This window comes from Larus michahellis, chromosome 5 (assembly GCF_964199755.1).
Source record: "Larus michahellis chromosome 5, bLarMic1.1, whole genome shotgun sequence".
Classification (NCBI taxonomy): domain Eukaryota; kingdom Metazoa; phylum Chordata; class Aves; order Charadriiformes; family Laridae; genus Larus; species Larus michahellis.
The window spans coordinates 9,891,049-9,901,461 of record NC_133900.1 but is presented as its reverse complement, the minus strand read 5'-3'; positions in this window follow the sequence as shown (position 1 = coordinate 9,901,461).

Sequence of the window (10,413 nt, the reverse complement as noted above, 5' to 3'; positions counted from 1 at the left end):
GGCAGTAAAGGCCACTTGGGTAAGTGCTGTCCCTTTCGCCGTAGGCTTTACGGGCTGCAGCAACCAAGGTGCTTCAGCACATAGAGCCTGAAACCAGAACAAAACTCTAAACCGGAACCTCGTATTAGCAATATGCCGGTTATAACTGGGACAAAAATAATTAGTAGAATCCATCAGCCTCTGGGGCTACTACTTCATTTTAAACACATAGATCATGCCAAATTTAGGAATGCAGCTCTTCAGTCCCTCTTCCCACGAAACCTAATTCTGACCCCAAGCGTGATCCTGGTATTTAACCCAAATGAGAGCAGCGCCGAAATGCCCACAGCAAAGCTAGAGACAAGGGAGCTCGTAGCCTGGAAAGCTCTAGTAATACAGAACAAGGGCTCTCCTTTAGGAACAGCACACTCCACCACCAACCTTGCTGCATGTCCACCATGACGACTAACACGTACTCAACAAAACCCACAAGAATAACAGTTCTGTGGTACTTTAAAAAGCCTTCACCTCAGCTTTGCAAAAAGAGCTGCGCGGTGCCTGCTTTCCAGGACACCAGCCATTAGTTACCTCCGCTTTCCTGGAAAACCCGCTCCAGCCCCAGTACGGGACAGTTACAGCCGCGGCCGGGCTGACCACAAGGCATTAGGCTTTACCGGCAAGAAACCTCACCGGATTGCTGCAATTTGACTGAGATCCAGCTACAAATGGAGCTCTTGAAACAGCCTCGGAAATTTTCTATAATCATACCTTTAACATAAAAAGATGCCTCAAAACTGTACCAACACCAATTACAGCTCAGTCACTGCAAGAGTCCTTGTCCCGATCCTGGAAGCCTGACATGCACACTCATAAATAAATACACGGTCATACACTCCTTACGCTCCAGTCCTTCAGGCTTTGCCAGCTTGTGTAGTGAACAGCCCCAAATTTCCAAGCCCCAAATTCTAATCCTAAATCTCTACCAAGTTTAGCAAGATACACGTACCCCATAATTTGTCATGAATGACAGCACATCGCCAAAATAGGCGCCCATTTGAGTGGCGCAGACTTTGCGAGAGGTACCCGAAGGGAGGGCTCCCAAGTTCTGGGACTTGCAGCCACTAACTCCAATTCTGGAACAAGATCCAGCGATGGCAGAGCGGACGGGACTTCGGCACGGCCCGGAGGCCCTCCCAGCACTACAGGCAATACACCATGCACCAGTAAAGAGAGATCTTCACTTGTCGGTTTTACAAAATCTTCCCCTAGGGCAAGTTTTCTGTAGAGTCTGGAGATCCAGGGAGAGGTCAAATTTTGCCCTGAGCCAGAGACCGTTGCAGGACCAGCCTTTACTGAAGGGTTACAAAGCTCACAATCCCACCTTCCCTTGGCTGCTCAGCAGTCCAGCTGAGCACAAACACGCCAAACCCCAGCAGGAATATTTTTCCCCATCATTAACGAGTGTCATTGCTGAGAACAAATTCTTTATCACGGTCCTGAAGCTTCCCGAGATGTATCAAAGAAGAGAGACCGGCATTCCCAAATCTCTGCCCGGAGCAATAACAATTCACTCCTTCTAATACTTGCTCCCTCAGCATCTGTCGGCTCTTTAAAATCCTGGGCAGTCAGAGCTCATCTTTCCTTTCCTCACCATATTGTGACTCTAACCCTTGCCTTCTGCACAGCTTGCCATAAATCCAGCATTACCAGAGGTGTCTCTTCCTTTTGCTGCCATAATTGATAGATTACTAAGAAATACCTGCGCTCTTTAGGCCTCCTTATCTGTAACTCTGGCCATAGCCATTAGCTGGGCACAGCACCAGACCTCATCCTCCCCACCTCAGGCAGGATATTCTCAGTGGTCAGCAATAATCACCCAGCGCCCTCACAAACCAACCCCCGACTCCAGTTTGCAGCTTGCCACAGAGCCTCTCATTCACAATTCTACCACATCTGAGTAGATTACGCAAAATTAGTCCCTCCTCTAGATTTCTATGCCCACGTCAGCTCTAGTTCGCTTTTTTCCCCCAACGTCTGAGTTTAGCTTTAACAGGGACCACAGAGCAGTGATGAATCAATACCCCAAAACATGTCAGTCATCTGCATCACTAATGCCCTCATCTGGGTCCTGCGAGTCCTACATCCCTGCAAGAAACCCTGCTCCCTTTCTAGTCCTAAAGCTTCTGAGTGTTGCTGGCTATTTCTGTACGGTTAAATACAGCATGCTTGCAATAGTGTTTCAACCGGTCTCTTGGAAGACTTCAAAATAAGTCAAAACAATCAAGAGAGACAAAGGGTTTCACCTCAACATTCAGGTTAATTGAACACACACACCCCCCATTATTTTCATGTTACTTCAACAAATTAAGTGCAACAACCCCAGAAGCAGCAGCTGTTGCGAGGGGTTTGGGACTGAACTAGATGTCTTACCATGCCACCAGAGAGAGACGCCAAAGACAGCTGGAAAAGAAAACAAGGGCATCTAAACAGAAGAATCTTGACAGTCAATCAAACAATAGAACTAAAAGCCTGCACGATGAATAACAGCAGCTCTTCCATGGCAATTAGTTGGCTTGCCTGAAACCACAAAAAATACAAATCTGGAATACGAGCATAACAGTTGTTCTCTAACAGGTAGTGACACCGCGTTGCATAGAAGAGAGCCAGGACAGTTGGAGAAATGAGGATTTTCTTGTTGGCCCAGAAAATATGCAGATTTAACTCATTAAATTTTTGTCCATAAATTCCTAAATTTCCCAGCCCTCTAAGCTTTGGAGCTGTTATTGCGTTTGTGAATGCATCGGTGAAAGGCAGGACACCAGCTCTCTCCTGCACAGTCCGGGTCCCGTTGCTATTTTTCCAAGGGCAAGGGCAGCAGGAATTGCCCTGGAGCCTGGCAGCAAATACTCATCTCAGACTCCAGTGGGAGAAAAGGAAGGAAGAAGCTTTGTTCAAATAATCCACAAGACATTTCACTGGGTTTCTGCTTCACACTTCACAATTTCCAAACAATTAAAAAAGCCTCAGGTGCTCCAGAGCACCACTGGTCACACTGGATTAACAGGATTACTGGGCTACTGCCGGGAAACTGGACACGGCCAAAGCTCCCCGAGGCGTTTCCAAACGCTTTGGTGTGGGAGCGCCAGGCTCACAACAGCAGGGAAAGAGGAGAAATGGCCGACGAGTGAAAAATCCTTCCTTCCCTTCACAACCTCCACAAGATACCAAGAGACAATTGGTTTTCCTGCTGAAAGGAAGCAGGTGGCAAAATTACAAATAGGACAGCAGCGCCAAGAGACTGGCGGAGGTAATTGAGGATTTTAAGGAGACAGCTAGATTTGCTATTTTCTCTCTTATTACAGCCCCAGCTCCACACCTCCTCTCTCGGTTTCCGTGCATTCATTTGCTTTCTTCCTCGGTCAGCTTCTCTTCCTTTCTTTCCTCCTAAGTCTCAAACTGTAGGGCCGAATCTTTGCAATCAGGTGACAATAGAGTTATTATTAATACTCTCAAACAGCGTTATTATTCGGAGAACTGTGCTAGCACCGAGCTACTCGCATATGCCCTGAGTGATTATCGGGACGAGCAAGACAAGGGCCCACTTGTGTTTGGAAAGAATCGAGATAATAAAAAGTAATTTCACTTATCTCTATTTGACCCATAATCAAAGCAGTTTTGTAGAACAACGTGGACTGTTCCTGGAAGGCCACGTTAAGCATGGGCAGTAATGTTTAGAAAGGGCAGACTATCAATCTGCGTAAATCAGCATCAATCCATTGAAAACACCACAACTAAAGCACCTTTTCGGAGCGAGGGCTATTATGAAAACCTGGCGAAAGGTTATGCCATTCAGAAAAAAACAACAAATGCCAAAGGACATGAAGGTGCACACAGAAGGCAGCGGTACGAGCTGGCGTCCCAAGCGCCAGGCTCCGTTCAAGCCCGTCTGGCAAACGGGAAGCAATCGCCTGGCGGGAGCTGAGGATGCTCATCAACCACTAACCTTTCATGCTACTCGGTCCTTATTGCACAACTTGATTTTTAGTTCTCCTCTTGGCTTTACACGTTAAGTTTCTTTTCAGACCTTTACGAGCTTTATTTTTGGCCTTTGCAGCTCTTGCTCCTCCCTAACTCTGAGACGTCCCCTAGTTGGCTGTTGAGCCCTTTGTCACCATTCCCAGCCCCTTTTCTCTGGGCTGCCACCCTGCGATGCAGGAGACCCCCACGGGGGTCCTTGGCAGAAGCCGTTTAGCTCAGGTGGCTGTGGCTACATGAAATGGCCTGGCTCCTGCGTGCCTTCTCCCACAGGAGCTCTCGGCAGGACCCGCACGCAGTTCCATTGCTCCAGAGCCAACAGAGAGGGAAAGCAGAGAAGCGGGTTCACCAGCAGGACCAGCCTCGCCCGAGAAGGGCACGTTCTCAGTAGAAGCCCCAGCCAGTCGTTCATCAGGGACGTATCTACACCAGACAGTGGGTCACAGCTCTGCTTATCGCTTCTCTGGGGGCGGCTGCTTCCCTGGCACTGAGAGTGCTGGGTGACGGTGGCTCTTCACAGCTCCCTCTGATGGTGACTCTGTCAGGAAAGAAGCTTCACCAGGAAAAATAAAAATCAGGACAAAACTCGTCCGTAAAGCTTCTGAAACACATCTGGAGCACGAGTCCCTGCAGCGCGACTCTGTAATGCCGCTACACATCCAACATCTTCACGTACCTACAGTCTCAGTGATAAAGTAATTGATCGAAGTAGAACTGATAAAACACAAGTCCAGAGTCAACACTAAAAAATTCATCCAAAACCAAGCCTAGCTCTAATGCCCTCAGATCCACGCGTGCAACAAAACTAACTGCAGCCAGACTCTCCTTCCAATAACTCTCCTTTTCACTGTACGTACTTCACAGAGCGAGGCAGCTGCAGACATCCCCAGGGGCTGCCGTGCAAGAATGACACCGCAATGCCACTTTTAAATTTAACACCTACCATAATCCGGGGAAGTGAACACTACTGAGTTACAAGCTCGTTGCTTGACGTGACCAGTGCCCATTTTCCTCCTATAACCATCACAAAGTCAGGGAGCAGATTTGCTCCGTCCTTTGCTCCCAAACAACCTCTCTCCATCCCATATCCAATTCCTCAAACACTCAGCTAACTTAAAGCAATTGTTCCAATCAGTACATGGAATTAAGAGCTCCCTGTTACCTTGATTGCTCATCAAAAACCTCACAGCAATCTTGACAACGGTCCAGAGACCTCTATCGTCAACAGAAAATGTGACCCGATACGACACAGTGCTGGCACCCAATTTTCTCTTATTTCTGGTGTCATGGAAACACAAAGAAAAATACAATTCCTGAGACCTTGCACCCCTGAACACAGCTGCTAAATATAAGACTAACTTGAGCTTTAAGGAGATCCCAGTAACCTGTAAATCTGCGTCAAAATGAGCACAAGCCAATCACTCCATCCAGCAGCATCAACTCATCTTCCTCCATTAAGTCTTCAGTGGTCTAACAAATAATGGTGGTGTTCTGTCCTGCTTCTTTCCAGAAGGGAACCCCAAATCCTCCCCAAACCCTAACTCTTTTCCCAGGAGCGGTGCCTGCATCGAGCCCAGATGTCAACCATTCCATCACCTGTGCCACATTTGCCTCAAAACTAATGCCCCCCTTGCCAGCAGCAGGGGACATCTGAAGATTCAGCCGGCACAAGGGTTTTGCTGGAGAACAGACAGGGCAGGTTCAGTGAGCGACCTGTGGGTGCCCCTCTTAGCGGTGGGCATGCCAGGGAGATGCTGGAAGTCCCAAGTAACAAAGCGGGAAAAGGGAGGATCTCCTGAACCAACAAGGTTGTGCACGAGTCAGACTCTTGACCTCATTCCAGAAGGTAGCACAGAACAGAATTGTCACCCCTGGGGAGAGAAGTCGCATGATGCTACCTCTAACTTCAGTAAGACCCTTCATCATTTCATTACTAATGACCCAGGTTGCTGAATTTGACTTAAATGCCCACCGAAAAACCAAAAAAGAAGGAATCATCCTGTGGAACGGGCAGAAAGCAGATCGCTTCTCAGGCCAAAAGGGCTCTGCGGAACTGAAAAGGCAAAAAAGCAAATAGCTAAAATGCCTACCTTGCCCCAGTAGGTAAAGCTCCATCAGAGACAGGTCCAGGGACATAGAAGGCTGTTACAGTAGACACGTGCTGAGCACACCCAAAGAGGAAGCGTATTCCTGCCGTTAAGAAAATAAGTGCTATTGATAGTAAGAACAAAGACTGCTTCTTAATGTGCTGGACACATAAATCCCTGTAATGGTACTTAAATACAACTCCTAAAGTTTTATCTCATGTAAAACACACACAAAAGCTCTAAAGTCATTTTGCTCTTGAAAGCTTTCCACCCAGAGTCACCCTCCGGACAGACGCGGTACAGTCAGGCAAGCTGTAACGCAAACTCTGCTGCTACTGAATCCTTCATCTGTAAATGAGCAGCCTCTACCAACATGCAAAGAGCAGGGCAGCTCTGCTCTCAGGGTCTCCATCAGGTTTCTTTCACAGCTGCTCTTTTGGATGCCTTTAAATCTGCCTCCAGGCAGTGGTCTGGAACAAGCTTTACTGTACCACGAGCTTTAGACACTCTGAAAGCTTTCTTCAGTTCTCAACTGTAGGCAGGGAAGGGAAAAAGGCAGAGAAACTGCAAAAGCAAGTTGTGAGGTGAGCGAGACGTGAAAGGGAGAGGAGACAAACACTCGTTGAGGGGGTCACAAAGTCCCCTTGAGCGTTTCTGAGATTGATCAGCTCATGTAAGTGATCTCGACCCCATTAAAATAATGAATCTCCATAAATTTATGCAACCAAAGGCTCTGACTATCCCTTGTTTCTGAATGGCAAACACGTACAATATACCAGACCTGTAATTATTGACTTAATGAAGGAAGCGTGCTTCTCCGTAGAACTATTCCAACAGTATTAAACGCAAAATTAACTTTGTCCTATGCCTCTTAATTTCTACCATTTTCCAGAAGTCGCACGTAGGACCAAATCACATCAAGTTAAAGTCAAAACTTTTAAATCAAGTTTTAAAAATGTCACCTTTGTATGGAGTTAATCCTAAGCAGAAAGGAAAATAGAAACGTGTCCAGTAAAAGCTTCTCTCCCAGTTAACCCATACTGTTGTCAGATCCAGGTGCCATTTCAGCGCAGTTGGGACGGGAGGATGTCGGGTTTTGCCGATCAAACACCAAAGTACTTGGCATCGTTGTGCCGACTTCAGTGATTTTTCCTGTCCTGAAAGAGAAGAGGAAAAGAAAACTAACATTAAATACACTATGGAAGATTCTGGGCTTGACATTTTTGTTCTGATTTCTCACTATAGGGTTTTTTTCCATAAAAAACTAGAGATGACAGCCCGAATCAAATAGACAAGCGCCCTATTCCAACATTTTGATTCCTACCTCTTTCAGGCATAAAACATCTGCTCAATTTTATTATTGTATTTTCAGCCTGATGTTACCAGAGCTATTTTCATTATATACCCCACCTTGTCAGTTATTCACTCCTGTGCCATTTTACTTCGGAGAATTTGGGCTGGGCCACAAGAAACCCTTCAGGAGAACTGAGCCAGAACCAAACCGAAACAGGAGCATCCGCCGGGTCAGTGCTGGGGCAGTGGGCTGCCGTCATCTCAGCTGTCACAAACCAGGGAAGACAAAAATCAAGGAGCGAAACGCCGGTCAAAAACTCTCCCTCTGGTAAGAGATGACAAAAGCTCTCTGCAAACGCTTTCAAGTCCTTTAAATACTGTGTCATCACAGGGATGCTGAGCCTGGACAGGACCTATAGGGAGCTTTCTAAATGCAAAATCAAAATGACCTTTCCTGTTAGAAAAGGAGCGGTCACGATCAGAAATTTTGGACAAGTTTAATAACATCTCTTTTGTATGATAACCACAGGCTACGCACATCTCTCCCGCCCAGCTGATAACAGGCAGGACAACTAAAGGAAACACAGGTCAACTCGGCCAGTTATTTGCACTGATTTCCTGAAGAGTTCTCTGCAGTTGGGTGCTCTTTGCACTTTTCCCCTCATTGAATTGATTCATCACTGGATTGTGATCAAATTAGCTATTATACCACAGTAATTCTTTGCTCCTCTCAAAAAAGGACGGTACAAAGGTCCACCACCAAAGGAAAATATGATTTATCAAAGCAAGGCCAGGGATCACGGCCTGAATCCATGTTCTCAAAGCATCACATAACTAATGGAACCAGACAAGAAGTACATGCTTGCTTTCTTCTTACACAAACACAGCGCAAATGGGAAAAAACAAGAGCTTTCCATTAATACTTTCCAACTCTCATACTTCACCTTATGTTATGCATCTTGTGCTGTTTGTATCTAATAAAACAGGGGCCTGAGAATTTCAGTGGACCACACCAATCATTTGGAAAAAAAAAAAAAAATAACCCGCATCCCCCTCTCCAGAATCAGTTACAAACCAGAAAGGAAGCAGTAAGCTGTGAAGACGCTGGCTTGTAAACACCTTGAATTCTGGGAACCATGTCAGACTTGAGTGAGGACATGAACTGCAAGAGGATTATTTGTGTGCCTTGCTGCTTCAGAATTAAGCCTTAAGTGTAATACCCATTAAAAACAGCAAAAAAAGGAACCACGGGGGCAAGCAGACCACTTCCATCCTTCCCCTCAGTACTTAAAGGGTCGCCCCAGTCCTAGCCTCTCGTGCAGGGCTAAGGAGACAGAGCTAAACCAACTCCTCCCACAGCCAGTGCTTTTGTCCCATACTGGAGCTCGCTGCAGGGCAGTTTCTCCACACACACAGGTCAGAGGAGGTGATTCTCATCCTTTGACCACCCTTTAGCTGTCATTTATAAACCCATAACTATTTCCTCTCATCTCTTGCTTCTTGTGAAGTGTTTCAGCTATAGACTGTTGGCCAATGAATGAAACCCTCCTCCCTTCTAGTGTTCTTCTCACAGTGGGCCTTCAGCTTGTCTACTACTAGTTACCCAAAAACTCTCCCTCCTTAGCCCTTTACATACAAGGCAAGAAATGACCTTAAGCCCTTTTCCTAAATAGGCTTGCAATAACAGTAACTAGTCTTTTATGTAAGATCAATCTTACGCAGATCCCCTGCATGGATACACTTCCTCTCCAGTAAGCAGGAGGGCTTATAGTGGAATCCCTTTTTTTTTATTGACCAAAACCAACTGAACTGAAAACAAAGGGGGTGCAGGAGAAGAGGTTAGAGTAATTGACAGAGAGGAACAGATAGCTTTATTGCATAATGAAAGAAAATAATCACACCATGAACACTGTTCATTGACTTTATTGAGCTGCAACACAAAGGTGTTCATCACAGTGGGCAACTGCAAGAGTTGAACTACAGAAAAAGCACCCGAGGCTTGGAAGAGTAAAGTCTTAGGTTATGGAGGCAGGGGACCACATTTGGAAAAAACTGGAAAGGAGTCATGCCTCAGAGGTAACAGTCTGCAACAACAAGTCCTGCCCAACCAGCAAGTGAGTTCGGACAATAGCAAGGAGTGGGATTTTTCCCCATCTTACTCAAATATCGTCGAGGGCTGAAGTTAACCACCAAGGTCCCCCATCACCACCACCCCCTGCCCCAGTCCCATCAATGAGGACCCTCTACTCAATCTTTTACCAAATCTAACCAACTCATGCCCATCAGACCACCACACTGGAGAACCAGCCATCAGCAGCAACAGAGGGCAGACAGAACCGGACCAGCCCTCTGCAGAACACACACCAAGAAGCAACCACTCTGCTTGGTACAGTCAAGGCTATTTTCTTCATCTTAATTCTTTCACAAGGGAACTTTCAAACAAGTCTATCCAAGGGGAAATCATCTCCCAGCACAGAGCCTCCACATAAATTTCTACTACAGAAAGTCCTATTGCCACTTTTAAGAACAGCTTAAGAAAGGACCTAGAAAATAACAAGTGTGATCAGACAATTACTTGGAGTCCCCAGCAACTGAGGTTGATGTTGTAAAGAAAAAGGGCAGTAAACAGGTTCAGCAGCTTGTCACTTGATCCTTCAGCAAGTGGAGCTCTCCTGGAATTTCAGACCAAAGTACACCTCTTTCCAGCTAGAGAGGTCAACAAACAAACAGGTAGTCCAAAAATTGTTTCCTTTGTACTTGCTTAAACAGACCCACCAGGAGGAACTGGAACCAAAGGGTAGACCTAAAAAACTGCCTTCCTGCCCCCTGCACATTTCCTTCCCCAGGTAGTATGTGTGTGGCATTCACCAGAGGCAGGAAAACTGCCTTGCAACTCCCTACAAAACTCACCTTAACAAAGATGTCAAGGCCCAGCAGCCCTTGCTCTTTGTGTTTCTGCTTACATGTCTTTTACTGCTGCTTTTATTCTGCAGGTTCTTTTCTGCCAAGCTCATTTCTG